Below are 15,187 nucleotides of genomic sequence, written 5' to 3'. Positions count from 1 at the left end.
ATAATAAAAAAAATGAAGCAAAATAAAATTAAATTTAATTAAGTGCCAGATTAAATAAAATAAAATAAATAAAATAAATTTTCAATCCACAAGTCATAAGTTATAGGTTTATTATCGATAACTAATCGATTTATCAACTAAAATTATCATGTTTTATATTGTTATCCATTTCTTGCGAAAATTTATCGATATGTTATAAATTAAATATTAATTTGAAAATCTTATTCTTTTTAATTTATGCCGCTTTTTATGCCCTCTAGCCTACATCCATCCAATACTTTCTAATAGTGCCAAATCATTTTTATTTTCTTTGTTTTTGAGAAATTTATTTTTTTAGTATATTGTTAATGAAATTAAGAAATACACTAAGTTTCAAATTATGTAGAAGAGTACATTAACATCAAAGCATTTTACAAATTACCCAAAAAAAAAACCCCAACTTCGAAAACCAGTGTTTCTACATTTCATCAACAATATATACATAGTAGATGCTTATATGTATGTAGGTAAATATGACAGAACCTGTAGATAAAAAATATTATGACACACATATGTATATATATTTTATGTAGCTATTATCATTATTGCAAAAAACGTTCTTATTATTTAAATACACGCACAAAATATTGATTTAGAAGATTTCACATTCATTTAACTTATATTTAAAAATACTTATCGATATTATTAACTAGCAATACAACCTCTTTAGCGCCCTTTAAATCATTAATTGTATATATTTCAAATAACATTGTTGCTTTGACTAAATCTCAAAAAAATAAAATAATTATTCTAATGAAATGCATAATTTTGTGCCAGTAGCAGAGTTGGGCATTATTCGAATACATTTTTATTTAGATATTTCTTCGAAAATATACAAAATAATTTATCCATGAATAAATTATCATTGAAAAAGTTATTTATAGATAATTTACTTTTGAATAATTTACCGATTGAAAATTTGTATCATAGTGGAATCATTTAAATATAAAGCAAAAAAAAAAATATTTTTTATGTTAACTTAAAGAAAAGAAAGTGTTTCTTTTCTGGTCTATTTATTATTCGAATAACGAACAAAATATTTTATTCGTCACTCAAATAAAATTTCTTTAAATAAAAAAAAAAAATATTGTCTCGTAATTAAGCGAGAAAAAAGTAGTTTATGTTTTATTCGTTATTCGAGTAAATTTTGCCCAACTCTGACCAGTAGTAATCTAAATTAAATATTTTTTCCCCTATATATTGATCAACTATAAATCCACTTCAAAACATTTATTGGATCGAGTTCGTTATTCCAGCACCAATTAGAGGCGATAAATTTAAAATACCGATAAAGACAGATTGTTTTATACCATTAACAAGAAACTACACATCTGTGGCCATAAGCAGTTCCAGACATCTTTATAATCTGTGTACAGCGTCGGACAAAATTAAAGCACCGTTCAGCCCATTTCACTTCATAGAGCTTAAAGTATGAGTTTTGGGATTTTTACTAATACGCATTTTCAAGCGAATGATGAGAAAACGAAGTTTATATTTAAAAAAAATTACATAAATTTATATTAAGGGAGTTCAACATTTTGTGTATTTGATATTGGAAAAGTTGCTTTAGCATTGTAAAAAATATGCTACAAAAATTTTCAATGCAATGATGCCCATTTTGCACAAAATCTTGAACTCCAAGAAAGCAAATTGAAAAATTTTGTATTTCCTTATTATAAATTAATTTTTTGTCATAATAAATTTACGAATTCTCATTACAAATTTAAGTGTGCTCATTAGTTGAGTTCTAGTGAGCTATCCAGCTCTGGATCAGGATCAAATCTCACTGGAACGATTACGGATCAGTTCTATGAGAGTTGGCAGCACTCACTTATGTATGTGTACAAATTCTGAAAAAGGACGTTATTCAATGTTTTCTGAGATAGAATGTTTTCGAAACGGCAGCCGAGATAGGATGATATTCCACTCAGCAGTCGGTATATATGTAATAGGGTACCTGTTATTTACAAAGTTTTCCCCCAAATCCCCCCTCACTTTAAAATTTACAACAAATTATCAAACTAAAAACTAGTACTATTAGCTCTTTAAACTATGCCACAAATGCGATATACTTTTTATAAAAAATATATAGGATTTCGCACTTAAGAAAAAACTAGAATAATATTACGTAACAACCGGGTCGGCAGGCAGTTAAAACACGTCCAAAAATGTCGTAAGTTGAATCAAAACACGCGTTTTAAGCCCAATAAAAATCAACCGAAGGCTGATATAACAAAAAAAAAAATACTTTTATCAGGAGCCATGTGCAAAAAATATTGCACATTTTGTTTTGGTTTTTGTATTTTTTCATATTTTGATTTACAGACAAAAATGCAAGGCGGGATATGCATACCTCCGAAGCAACTGAGGCCGAGCTTTTCTTCCAACTCGCGTCGTGCTCTTTTTTATTTTTTTCTACGAATTGGCGGGACGGGACGTACATGTTTTACGCCTACTCCGAACGGCATTTGCAAGGTAGATGAAGTTATCACTGCGAAGCTTTTTATGGCAAAAATTCATTCGGAGTTTTTCCCAAGTCAGTGGAAAGGGTGGCCAGCTTAGAAAACTTTTTCTAATTGAAAAAAACTTGTTTTTTTTTTGTTTTGCTTTACCCGAGAATCGAACTCAGGATATTCGGTGTGGTAGCGAAGCACGCTACCACCACACCACGGCTATCGCACATACCCACCCAAAATTACGCAGAAGTGTTCTGTGCAAAAAACTATAGCTCGGGCGCCGATTTTGGTTCGGCTCGCGGTTCTTTTCTGGTTTTTTTGTGAATATATTTTCAAAAAGCAAAACGCCTTGCAGATGCTGTTCGGAGTCGGCATAAAACAGGTAGGTCCCGTCCCGCCAATTTATAGAAAAATTAAAATGAGCACGACGCAAATTGGAAGAGAAGCTCGGCCTAAAATCTCTTCGGAGGTTATAGCGCCTTACACTTATTTATTTATTTTTTTCTGTGGATTATTGATACCGAAGTCAAATGCGTCAGTTTTAACTTAACAGGGTGTTTTTATCCAAATTTGACTAAATGCGCTTTTGTGGAGTGTTTAATTTCAGATAAGATTGGCTGTGTTTGCGTTTGCAACTAAAACAAAAAACGTCGGCAATTACACATAGTAGGAGTGTATGGAGAAATAGTGGAGTGTATAACGTATACCAAAATTGAAAGTGGAGAAACACATTTTTTAGTACTACTTTTATGCGCAACAACTTCATAAGTGCACATAAAGTTAGTAAATATCGGACACCCTTTTGCATATGCTACCCAGTAAAAAGGGTTAGCTGTCAAAAATCTACCACAAAAAATTAAATCAACAGTGCTATCCTGTGGATCCGAAATTTATCCAGATAAATATCAAAATCGCAACGTTGGCATTGCATTTGAATGTTCAATTTTTATCGGGATCTAGATCAGTTTTTATTGGAACTCGGCTAACGGGTCCATGGTGGTGACATTGTACCTACCATATCTTACAAACAAAAAAGAAGCGCGGTTTTTCGGAAAAGTTCCTAAGCTGTTATTTATCAAGATATACTATCAAGATATACTCCAAAAATGTAAATAAAATTAATAAAGGGAATGCTGTTTCGCCGTAGTAAAATTTTAATCAGTTAAGCATGACAATTCTTAAGGAAACTATTTAGTTATTAAGAGAAAATTGCTTTTTTTATTTTATGTAGCATTGTAAAAACTGAAAAATATAAAAAAGTGCAGTTTTTATATCACAGATTTGTATACCTAAAATTTCATAACTAATTACACCAACAATTTTTAATTTTGTGCTTACAAAAAGTAACAATAAGCAGAGTTTCATATAAAGAAACAAACGGAGGAATCATAAACTTTGAAGGCCCAACCAAATCGTACAGTTGGTCGTAATTCAGCACACTGCAGGATAAAACAACTCGCACACTTCCAATTTAAACGGGGGAAATTGGCCTGATTACAGACCACAACCACAAAAAGTGTACTCTATTGTTTTAAGTGCAGCACCAAGTAAAGTGTGCTCTAACTCAGGACTATGATTATGCCCCTCAGTTGCTAAATGGTGAATTGGCAATCCTACCCGAGACAGGTTTACACATTTACACTTTTTTTCCTTAACATTGCATTGTTATCAGATCCTACACAATGTTGTGAGTTTAAAATCTCGAGAAGTTACTTAAAAATGTATCGCACGAATACAAAACTTCGCGCGAATTTAAATACTGCTATTAGGGCGAAATCTAGCGAATTTTTCCGTAGCTCAACGAAAAAACGACTAGCGCGATTTGTTGAACGACCACAACCATTTAAACGGTTAAGGGCCAATTAAACTTCCTTAACCCTAACGCCATAGTCGTAACCATACCCACATCCATAACCAACTCCATTGTGATCGATTAATGGTGCCATAACCTTATACAGCTGACATTTTCATAAAAGTTATGAAAACGCAAAAAATTACACACATATTCCACAAACAATAAGTCTCTTAGTCAAAACGTATCCAAAACAATAAATAAAATCAACAAAAAGTTAATTCATTCATCAACTCAAATATTTTTGGGTTATGGATATGGCGAAAAACCAAAAACCAATTGGTTGGCTATGGTATGGTTATGGCGTTAGCGTTATGGTATGGCACCATTAATCGATTACATTGATTTACATAAAGTTGGTTCGATCAGCTGGTTTATCTGGTTATGGAGAAGTCACCATTAATTGGCTCTTTAATCGATTACATTGATTTCCATAAGGTTAATTCGATCAGCTGTTTTATCTGGTTATGGATAAGCCAGCATTATTTAAGCGCCAATTAAGTTAAATGTTAATGAATTCGGCCAGTTTCAACTACATAAACATGCCACTTACATTAGACAATTTTAAAATATATGATAAAAACACGGTTTACAAATATACTTATTTTTTAATATTTTCACTTAACTTAGTACGCACTTGACTTTTTACATACATAATAATAGTAGGGGGACTCATTAAAGCATACAAATTTATAAGGTGTAAAATTATATCCGCTTACGCACACTGTTATATGAACGCAACTAGTACTATTATTGATAAACTTAAATGTCGATCAGCTGAATTATTGTCAAGAAAAAAATTGTATCATAAGAATTAAAAAATGCCAAGATTAAGTGAAAAATCTAAACTCAATCGTTTGTACAAAGATATTCTTGTAAATGACTTCCTGTAGTGGAATTCACTAACTTTTTAACCACATTTGCTATCGCTTTATTTGCGAATCGATAACTATAACGATTTCGTTATTCAGTATTTTGTATCGATATTTGTTTATCGACGATCAGCTGTGTTGTGAAATAAACGGCAAGTAAATTGGCTGTGTTAAAAAACACGAAATTAATATTTCTCGCAATTTAGTTAAAAAAGGAAATCGGAACTTTAATTAAATACTTTCAAACACGAAAAGCTGCTTTATAAATCAAATGACATTTGAGTACTTGGCGTACGTTTTATCACAAGATGAAGAATTCTGAAGTCCATCGCCAGTGGACAGACACCTTCTTAGAGAAGTAGATAACCCGTTCCACTTCAATGCAACGAAGTTTCGAAAGGTGTACCGACTAACCCCAGCAATGGCTCATGATATTAGCTATCATCCGGTGGCAAAGTCCTGAGCCAGATAAATAATTTTGCATGTAAATGCAACAACAACGATTTGAGCCAGATAAATCCACATAGAAGTCTGGTTCAATTTGTGAGCCAGATAATTTGTTAATTACTTCTTTTTAGGTTGGCAACACAGCCTTGAATATACCTACTTTTTCAAAAATAGATGTCGCTGCTTAGCCTTTCGCCCTATGAGTTAAATGAAAAACAGCGGCGACTCTGCCTATCACATTTCACGTGTGCGAAAATTTCACGACATCTGCTTCTCAAGTCTCTTAATGATCCAGAGCATTCCCGTGAGAATTGAGCGTGAGCCGGAGCTGTAAAACTCACTGAAAGACGGCAAATATTTCTCAACTTGATGGTCAATTAAGGGGTTCAAGAATAACTGCGATATCAACAGAGAAAAAAATATATATTAATACCGCAGTTACTGCCTTTGGTTAAAATATGTTAAATTTTGTACAATAATGACTTTTAAAAGCAGTTAGTATACGGAGTTTATTTATTTTTGGCATTACTTTTGTGCTTTTCGAAATTTAGATGTCATTTATTTCGAGTCGTTAAAACTAAGTTAGTGAATAGTACAATCGATAAGGCAAGCGACAAAATCGTTAATTAAAATCTCGACAAATCGCATCGTTATAAATTAGTGAATTCCACTGCTGATGTTGGAGATTTCTCATAAAAAAAGACGGCTGCTTTGTCTGCAAGGTTGCATTCCTTTGAGTTTACAGTGTATACACGATGAAATGTGCATACTGATTTTAGACACGAGTCTGTGTGGATCGAGCGCGAAATTGTCTATGTGATGTTAAGTGCACTGTGCAAACGCTTTTGCTTCAAGCTACCCGCTAATTTTTGATATAAATTTTAACGCATTATTTAATGCAAATTGACTGAAAGACAAAAAGCAGCAATCAGGTGAGTGATTTTGGCGTCCTTTAAAGTGCTTCTGTGAAAGTAAAAGCTAGATATTGCTCATTAATAAAACGGCATAATGCTTTCAGCACTGTCGAAAAAGCAATTCTAATGTCTTTTTGTGAATAAAAAATATTGCCTTCTAAAAAAAAGACATAAAGCGCGTTTAACACTGTCGAAAATCCCAAGATTGAAAATGGCGTCACAGGCACAAAAGTCGGTGGCATCGCTTTCAAGGTATAGCCACTACGTCAAAAAAGACTAAAGTCTCAGAAAATAACGTGACAGGATTCTACGGAATATCCCCAAATGGTTTAGTAGAAACTAAAAAATTGGAAAATGATCATACTATAACCAATCTAACTGTACAATGCAGCGACATGGAGACATCAGATGATACAGCTACCATAACGGTGAATTCTAATTTGGCTGTGAAAGTTTAGCCAAAAGAAGACGTGAAAAAAGAAACTGTGAAACCAACAATAATATACCCGCCAAATTTCCGCGGCGAAATCCTTGTACTTTTAGACACCACACAGTGTCACGATGTGAAAAATTAAAAAGCCACTCGTTGGCTTAACTTTATATAACCAAATAAAGAGTTTACGTATAAAAGATCTTGACTCGATATACTCAAGAGAAAAATCTCTCTATAAAGTATTCTTTAAAAGCACGTATGCAGCAAATAGCTTCATAATTGATGAAAGAGTGAAAAACGCGGGCTTAAACCCTTCATTCCTAGGACTGCAATAGAAATCTATGGCGTAGTACGTGCCGTTCTACAAAGCTACACAGAATATGATATCCTAAAAAATTATATTTCATCGGTACCTATAGTATCAGTACATCGCTTCACCCGCTAAGACCCCATGAGCGATTCCTACATACCAACATCTACTTTAAGGATTGGTTTTATGGGAAATGAAATGTGGCAGATTAGTACATACCAAATTTGGATGCAAATCCAAAGAAAGATGCCTACAATGCGGTAAAACTGAGTGCAGAAATGGTGAATGCAACAATAAGACTGGTATTCTCTGTGGCAGGCAGGGGCAGACAGCCAAAAATAAAAATATTTGCCCACATTGGCAAAAGGAGAAGGAAGTGAACCGGATCAAAGCGGTTAAAAAATTGTCTAAGAAGGAAGTTTTAGACAAATACTTCCCCAAAAGTACAAATCGTTTTGATGTTCTAAGTGACGATGAGGAAGAATTTCCTCTTTTAGTACAGGATAACGAATAAATTTAGATTACCACAATTATGGGATTCGGCCGACCTTTTCAACTGGGAGGTGACAGACCCCCCTGCTGCGAGTCTAACCAAAGACGCTTCGAACGGGGGAGGGAGAAACGGACCTCCAGACTTGGAAAACAGCTGAAAAAATCCATTGCGTGAGCGCAGTGGCGGATAATTTGGAGGGAGACAAACAGCTCAATGGCGCTGCGAGTCTTACAGATAAACCTCCAACACAGTAAAGTGGCATCGAGCGAGCTACTCCTGACTCTTGAGGAGGGTTCGTTTGATGTGGCGCTGATACAGGAGCCATGGTTCTCATCTGGAGGAAAGGTTTCTGGACTAAGCGCTCGCGGATTCAGCGTTTATTAGGCAAAGACGGAGAGCAGGGTTAGAGCTGCAGTCATGGTAAGGAAACACCTATATTCGTGCATGCTATCTCACTTCAGCACCGAAGACCTAGCGGTAATCGTAATAGAGGGAAAGAAAGAACCATCCCTTATCCTGGCATCCGCCTACATGGTCCGTAACGAGGAAGCCCCCCCAGAGGATTGCAAAAGGCTGGATAAAGAAGGGAGCAGAGGATGGCTTGGCATAGGCGGGGATGAGAATGCGCATCGCAGTGTATGGGGAGGGGAAGATATTAATGATAGAGGTGTCTACAGAGTAGTCTACAGGTGGCCAACAGGGGTAGCGTGCCTACATATGCTGGTCCTACTTCAAGCAATGTGCTTGACATCACATTGAGCACTGAGCAGGATATATCAGGATATGAATGGAGAGTCCATGACAGGCCATCATTCTCAGACCATGCATATATCAGCTTCCAAATCCCCCATAAGAGGGTAGAGAAGGCGAAAACCTTTAGAAACCCTATGGCAACGGACTGGTACAAATTTCAGAAATATGTATCAGAAAGACTGGGGCAGCCTAACGAAGTTGCCACCGTAGAGGAGTTGGAGGAGTGCAACATCTTATCAAAGGCGCCGTCAACTGCGTACAACAGGGCTTGTCCTCTGAGAAGATTCAAAGGGAAAGCAAAGCCACCATGGTGGAGTAAGTAGCTGAGTCTTCTTAGCGGGCAGGTAAAAGAGATTTTTAAGCTGGCAAAAGTTGGGGAAAGCGAGGAATGCAGATACGACTACAGAGATCTGTTGAGGATCTATAAACGTGAAATCAACAGGTCAAAGCGGGTTTCATGGAAGAATTTCTGGGACTTCCAAAGATAGGAAGACCTCCTCGATAAAATCAAACCTAAAAAAAAAAACGATGAAATGTGCGTGTAAATTTATACAAATTGTGTAAATGATTTTTCATGAAAATTTGACAGTTCAGTTAAATACTAGATACATTTACAAGGTTACACACTTTATAAGGCATTTATAACGGTTAATTAATCCCCCTAATACAAAAATCTATGTACATTAGCCTGTTTAAAAAAAGTTATATTTTTTATTACTTCCAAAAACGCGTTCTTTTTTTGTTGTTGGTAAAAGTGGGCAGTAGAGATATGAGCTCTTAATATAAATATCTGTGGTATACTTTTCATTCCTAATTAATTTTATACGAAAAAAAAAAGAAACACTATCAGTTCATATTTTTCATTTCTTTGCTCGATTTGTCTATCAACACCTCATTTTTAAGCTTCAACACTGAAAGAAATGAAGCTAGTAAAATCAACAAATCAGGTTTGTTACAGTTACTCAGTAAAATTGATCCCATAATGGTTATTTCAGCCTAGTTTTTGTCAAGGCAACAAGTTTCTTTAGTTATTTCAACAGAAGAAAAACTGTTGGTCTCAAATTAACAATGATTTGTTTAAATGGCCGATTCTCAATCAATCTTACTGATACTCATTCCAACAGCGAACAACTATGAATATTATGCATATGCATCAGCTTATTTTAAAAAGAAGCTTACACTCACGGCGCTCACTACTTTGTTATTATGACTGTCGGTGCCATAGAAATCTCTATCTTATCAACAGCCAATGTTATGTTTTAACAGTTTTCATTGACTATTTGTATGAGTTTTAAGCGGGGATTACCCTTATTAAAGCTTAAAACTCATACAAATAGACAACATTGGTTAATTCATTGTAGTTCTATAAATAGACCAAAAAGCAACAACACCAAATTTCTTTGAAACCGCCTTACCAACGCGTAACTTTACCACATAATGCCATACGAAGTATGGACTGCGAATAAACAAAAATATGCAAAGAAGGCAATTGTGATAAGGATTACAACAACTAAGGCATGACGTGGCTGAATGCGTTTGTAACACTTCAACCATCGTAGGAGTGCGGGTGCAAATCCCACTCCCGGGAGAAAAGGCTTTGAAGAGATTTACAAGGTATAATCGAAACAGCTGTCGCCTTGTCCGTCCTGATGTCAGGTTGTTTAAATTGTTCCCAAATCGTTAAATAAAGTTTTCATTCACATTTTTAGGATGACATTAATTGATAGTTAATAGAGCAGAGCTAGGCGGCCACCGTGATGTGATGGTAGCGTGCTACGCCTACCACATCTACAATCCTGGGTTAAGGTCGGAAAAAACCACACTAAAATCTTTAAAAACTAATTTTTTTATTTGTTTTTATCTTTTTTTGATGAACTTTTTTTTGTTGATTTGGCTGTTTGATAATTCAATTCAGAATCAACAATTTGTGCGAAGTTGATTCAACAACTATTTGCGATGGTTAAAAAATACAGATATATCGGATGAATTGACCCGTTATTCGGTTGATTTTACAAGTTTTTTCTTTCAGTGCTTCAATGAATATTAATAAAAAAAATTGAAAAGTACACGGCCGACGTACTTAATATTAAAAGTTCGTATTTTAAATCTTCATTTAAGCTAAAATGATACTCAAAATCTCCCTTGAAAGATAAACGATGAAACAATAATGCTTGGGTTTCATTAGGTCAAATTTGACCACAAGCTTCGCCATATCAATTAAACGGCTTGTCATACAACATCAAATGCCGTCCGTTTTGATTACAAATTAACAAATTAACATAGGAGAAAAAGAAAAACTTGTGTTTTGTCTTGAAATTATCGGCCGAAAAGCTCCAATAACCACAAATTTAACTAAAAATTGGCCCAAATTAATATATAACAAACAATTAAATTGACCAACAAATGAAAACGCCAATTGCCCAACGGTATGGCTAATTTGACATTGAGATTTCATTTGTTAACAGTCTTCATTTTGCAACAATTTCGAGGTAATAGTGTGACATAATGGAAACGCCTTTGACCCCAACTGACCAGCGGATCAGTTTGATGCAGTTATTGATGATGTTAGTCATTTTGAGCTAGTGAAAACCAAGCATAACTTTGTTTAATCAGTCTAATATACTTACATATATTATTTTAAATTATACGTAATGAATATTATATGTTTATGGTATATAATATTTAAATTATATTATTTTCATTTTGATTAAGTTATTGCAAGCTGTTTATAAAGTGGAAGTGATTTTTTTACTGACATAAATACATGCATACAATATTCAATAATTATTTTATATATATTTTAATCTATATTTTCCAACCTTTCAGTTGAAATTGCACATTTTCCTTTTTTTGGTGGTTTTAAAAACCATTTGCAAAACGTAAATAGTTATTATTTAAAATTTAAAAATATGTGTTTTCTACATATTACATGTTTATTCTTGTGAATTGAGTAAGCCTAATTTTAAAAAGGGATGTTTAATTGTTTAATAGTACTTATATTGAATTTTTTGTAATCTAACTTAAAGTCTTCAGCAATTTCCACTTTACATTTGTATGTACGAATTTAATATTTTTTTTGTTTTTTATTAAAGTGAAAGTTGAAAGATCTAGTTAGTTTAACATCCAAATATTTTGAATTCTCAGGTAAAGTTTTAGGTTTATCTCGAGTCCACCATGGCGGAACGATACGAGGTGGCAGCATGGGACAGCTGATCATACCCTTTTTTTATTTGATTTGATACATCAACTTTCGGCGCAGTACGATTTTGACATTTGTCCATCGAATTTACAAAAACAAAATACATGGAATTTTTATTTATGTTTGTAGGTATGTCACCATGCTGCCACCTTGTATCGTTCCATCATGGAGTCCACAATTTAAACAAAAAAATATGTATGTATATAGCTATGTAAAAATTAGCAAATCACGTAGAAAAATTTAAAAAGAATTTAAATAAATAAAATTTAAATTTTACTTGACATTCTCGCGGCAATTTTCAGCGTGTGTGGACGAGTTTTTCTTTCAATTGGTGATTTTTCTGATCTGAAATATTTGTACAGGTTCATATAACAGAAGCGCAATTTTTCGAAGCTTCTTCAGTGGTTTTAAATAGTTTTTGTGATCTCATACTAACATTAACGACGACTGCAATTTTTTCGTTTAACAAATCTGAATATTTTGTTGATTTTTAGTGTTCAATATTTCTTTTTTGCATATAAGTAGTACGCGTTACTTTTCGAGACTGCCTGCAGCGGCCAAAAAAACCAAGGCCGCTATGGCGTCCTCGACTCCTGGGTCGACCACGCCAACGGTCAATGAGGCATCAATCGAAATCCTCTCTAACGTCACCCCAGCTAATTTTAAAGGAATTTTTTCGTTTTAGTTGATTCTTCCTCATGTGATCAACTAAAAAATGAAAGAATCAAGAATGGTGTGGCTTTGCACAAACTAATTAAAAATTTTAAAATTAATGACATTCAGTTAATTCAGCTAGTAGGTAAGACTCATTTTACGGTAACCTTTAAAAATTTGGCTTCGGCAAACAATTTTGTCTTAAACGAAAAAGTTAGAGAGAAGGGACTAAAATGCTTTATCCCACGTACTGCTCTTGAGTCTTTTTGAGTTATTAGGGGCATCCCCGTAGAATTTTCTGAAAATTACATTAAAGAAAATGCTATCTCTACTATTCCCATAAATTCCGTAATGCGCTCCGCAAAAAAAAATTACGACAATGGCAATTTCGAATCCACTACGTCCATAAAAATTGGTTTCCTTGGAAAGGGTCTATTCAAGACCGTATTAGTGCAATCAAACAACAATATCAGATGACGTCAATCGAAGATGACGTCTGGCTTAATAACGAGAACAGCCCTCAACCCTCCTTAGCATCAGTATGAAAGTGCTCCAATTCAATTGTCAATCTTTAAAATCCAATTGTAATTATATAGAGTTTTATCTAAATTAATTATAATTTTGATATAGCTTGTTTCAGTGAAGTTTTTACTTCACGTGAAGAACAACATAGAAACATCATTAATTTCAACATTGTAGAAAAAAACCTTCATGATGGCTACGGCGGTGTAGCCATTGCATTAAAAAAAATATCAAATTTCAGTCTCCTTTTTTTCCAGCTATGATGTATTAATCATACGTACAACAAATATTCGTCCTAACCTAAATGTTTGCGCCACCTGTTTACCTGTTGGTAGCTTCAATGATGAAATAGAGCGTATTCTTTCTTTCCTAGAAAACTGCAGCAATGTCTTGTTGTTGGGTGTTTTTAACGCCAGAGTAAGGGCATGGGAGATCGGCTTAATTCAAGCAGAGGAAATAGTCTCGTCAGAATAATCCAAAATCACAATCTCAGGCCTCTCAATGACGGATCCATCACATATAAAAGAGAGCTTAATTCAAATGAAGGATCTGTTTTGGATCTATCGTTTACAAACTCTTCCTTATCATTTAAATGGAAAGTTGTAGGTTAGGTGGCAGTCATCATTTCCTGATCATCATAAAGTCGTAAAATGTTGAAATCCCTTTAACTGGTAAATTTCTTTCTCAAAAAAAAACTTCTAAATAATCTCCAAAATTTAGAACTTGATCCAGATATAAATGATATACACCTAAAAATAGATGATGAAATTAACTCAGCTACTATGCTATCAGTCACAATAGGCAGCCAAAATCATGGTGGAATGATGACTTATCCAAAACCTTTAGATTTCATAGAATTGCTTACCACAAATATATGATCATCCCATCACCCGAACATTTTGAAGAACTTATCAACATTAAGAAAAATTGGAAAAAGAAAGTTAAAGATGACAAAAGGAAAAACTTTGAAGATAGAATTTTATTATTAAATGAAGAACCCTCCAGTAAACAAGCGTGGAAATTTGTCAAAGCGTTAAGTGGTGAATTCAAACTAAATGGACGTGGTATGTGGTCGAATGACAACGATCAAAAATTTCTGGAATTGATTAAAAATGAGGTACCACCCAATGAGGCACAATGGAGCATTAATCGACAAATTAACAATAACAATGTTCTTGAGATCACGTTTGAAGAATTACATGATACTATCTATTTGTATAAATAAAATTCAAATTATGTATGTACATAACTCTGAAGGTATTCATGCTAGAACATTGAAATTCGGTAAGGAGTTATATGAGGTCAATCCCTTAAACCCCCAAAAAAATGTTTGTGGGTAGGGGGGGGGGGGGGGGTGGGCGGGGTCGTGGCACCTCCCATATAAGTGGAGTTTATCATACTGCATATCTCTGGATGTAGTAATGGTAGGATAATGAAAATTGGTAAGGAGATATATGAGGTTAAGTCCTAACACCTCCAGTAAAATATGGAATTGGGGAAAAGAGGGCGTGGCACCATCCCTACAAATGGGATTTTTCAGAACTATGGCTGCCGTACAAACTTAGCGTTAGTATAACAGCTAAAGTTTGACTACAGAGTTGTTTGGCTGTTATTCCTTTTGCATGTTTAATAATCTTCCGCCGTTAAAATTTTTTGTCAACTTCACTCAATCCAAATCTTCTATCTATCTATCTATATATATAAGCTTCAAATTATGTATGTATGTAGGTATAGATTGAGTTGCGTCCTAAACGCATCGACCGATCACAACCATATTTGCACAACCCACTAGAAACCTTCCATGGACGGTCATAGGCTAAAACTAATATCGATATGTAAAAGGGGTGTGGCACCTCCCATGCAAAATGAATATTTGGTACTACATACATAACTCTGAAGGTATTCATGCTAGAACATTGAAATTCAGTAAGGAGTTATATGAGGTCAATCCCTAACACCACCAAGAAAAGGCGGAATTGGGAAAAAGGGGGCGTGGAACCTCCCATATAAATGGAGTTTATCATACTGCATATCTCTGGATGTAGTAATGGTAGGATAATGAAAATTGGTAAGGAGCTATATAAGGTTAAGTCCTGACACATTGTTACGGTCTGCTGCTACGGTCTACGGCTACGACCCACTTGGGAGCGGTTCACGCGAACACACCTAGCGATGTGGCGAATGTTGCGATAAAAAAATATCGAAAAGGAAGAGAAAGACAGACCGGCCATCACTAGGAAGAA

General features: G+C 34.5%; 1 protein-coding gene across 1 annotated transcript in view; it reads right to left on the bottom strand.

Moving 5' to 3' along the window:
• Window positions 1–11,506: 11,506 nt before the first annotated feature.
• The window catches only part of LOC137250851 (uncharacterized), a 43,156-nt gene continuing 39,475 nt past the window's right edge, over window positions 11,507–15,187 (bottom strand). Inside the window, exon 7 of the mRNA XM_067784456.1 lies at window positions 11,507–12,476. The gene's annotated coding sequence lies outside the window, so the exon portion shown is untranslated. The remainder of the gene's footprint in view (window positions 12,477–15,187) is intronic.

The sequence above is a fragment of the Eurosta solidaginis genome, chromosome 4 (genome assembly GCF_040869045.1).
Source record: "Eurosta solidaginis isolate ZX-2024a chromosome 4, ASM4086904v1, whole genome shotgun sequence".
Classification (NCBI taxonomy): Eukaryota; Metazoa; Arthropoda; class Insecta; order Diptera; family Tephritidae; genus Eurosta; species Eurosta solidaginis.
Note: the sequence above shows the minus strand (reverse complement) of the source record. Positions and strands in the feature narration are given on the sequence as shown.